Source organism: Siphateles boraxobius, unplaced genomic scaffold (assembly GCF_051911475.1).
Source record: "Siphateles boraxobius isolate OS27281-9 unplaced genomic scaffold, OSU_SipBor_1 354, whole genome shotgun sequence".
Lineage (NCBI taxonomy): Eukaryota > Metazoa > Chordata > Actinopteri > Cypriniformes > Leuciscidae > Siphateles > Siphateles boraxobius.
This window is the reverse complement of record NW_027508980.1, coordinates 108,439-110,000: the sequence shown is the minus strand read 5'-3', so window position 1 is coordinate 110,000 and position 1,562 is coordinate 108,439. Positions and strand designations below refer to the sequence as shown.

At 37.4% G+C, this 1,562-nt stretch overlaps 1 protein-coding gene across 2 annotated transcripts in view; it reads right to left on the bottom strand.

The window, feature by feature from the left end:
* The window catches only part of LOC143702868 (uncharacterized), a 4,072-nt gene extending 2,760 nt beyond the window's left edge, over nucleotides 1-1,312 (bottom strand). The window contains exons 1-2 of one of the 2 annotated variants that reach the window (XM_077196775.1): nucleotides 1,234-1,312; nucleotides 1-61 (exon numbers count right to left, since the gene is read on the bottom strand). The exon at nucleotides 1-61 is cut by the window's left edge and continues 223 nt beyond it. The gene's annotated coding sequence lies outside the window, so the exon portion shown is untranslated. The remainder of the gene's footprint in view (nucleotides 62-1,233) is intronic. The other variant, XM_077196776.1, reaches the window with a different exon arrangement.
* Between the last annotated feature and the right edge of the window lie 250 nt (nucleotides 1,313-1,562).

Here is a 1,562-nt window from a genome sequence, read left to right as displayed (position 1 = left end):
TCATCAAGGAGATTAGCACATCTCAGTGTTTAAAGTCAACCTGTGGTCAATAATTGTATCCCTTTAAAAAAAAATTAATCACCAACATTAAATTTTTAAACGTTTTTTCCTGTGAAAAAAAATTCTTCATGTAATACCTCATTTAGCATACGCGGTTTTATGAATATGCAAATGAGCCCCGCCTCCACTCACTCACTCAGCTCAGAGATCCACTCGTTGACGATCACATGTTGATCTGATTGGTTGCAAGGTAGTTTGTGACGTCAGAAACACCAGCGATTTCAAACCGTGTTTTTAAGACTGTCTTTGGTTCACTGCAGTTTTAAAGGATTTGTTCACCTCAAAATGAAAATTTCCTAATATGTTTTTTCCAATTTTCCATGTCTTTCTTTCCTCAGTGGAAGGGAAATTAAGTTTTTTGAGGAAAACATTTCTGGATTTTTCTTCGAATAATGGACTTCAATGGCAACCAACGTTTTGAAGTCCAAATCAAAGGTCTTTGAAGTGCTTGAAAATGCTGTGCACGATCAGCTGAGGAGGAGGGGCTTATCTAGCAAAATGATAGGTCATTTTCAAAATAAAATATATATATATATACTTTTTAACTACAATTGTTTGGATTGAGCTGATCTGCAACGCCTGATCCAATTTATCAGCTCATTAGTACAGACTACAAGACTTGAATTAGGTGTGTCTGATGATGTGCAGTGGTGAGCGGTCCCTAGTCCAGGTTTGAGAACCACTGCGATAAAGCACTGCAAAAACCTTTGGACTTCAAAACGTTGGTTGTCATTGAAGTCCATTATTCGAAGAAAAATCCAGAAATGTTTTCCTCAAAAAAATTATTCTCTTCCACTGAGGAAAGAAAGACATGGATATCTTGGATGGCATTAGGGTGAGTGAATTATTAGGAAATTTTCATTTTGAGGTGAATTAATCCTTTAAGGAGAAAATACTCAGCAATGAATTTACACATGGTTTGTCTTAAAGCATTTTAAAAACACCACATAGACATATAAACAACATTAAAAGCTGGATTTTCACCACAGGGGGACTTTAGAGGATTTCTTACAAGTCATGATATATCTTGATAGTTTCACAGCCCGCATATTCAAAGAGCTCAAAAGATTTTCTTTTATAACATCTATTTATAGAGTTTTTTTCCCAACTTTAAATGTACAGATAGACACGTCAAACACAGGATCGCTGTGAAAGTGTGGAGCTGATACTCACCGGATGAGTGAGTTCACAGGCCCGGATGAAGCTCAGACTGTGTCTCTCCTCCAGATCTTCATTAATGAGTGAATCATGAAGACCGGGGAGTCGATGAACGTGCTTGTGCTGCGCTGTGATTGGCTGAGACTGTCAAGGTCAAAGGCTTTATCAGCAGACATTATCCAGCTTTGACACGGATTACAGACTGGTTATGGTTAATCTTGAGCTGAGAGCAAGTAAACAGAACCTGAATCTATAAATAACTGATATAACATGTGTAAAACGTAATTCAACAATGTAAAGTCTCTGAACAGCTGCTCGATGAATCCAGTAACGGTAAAGATGGT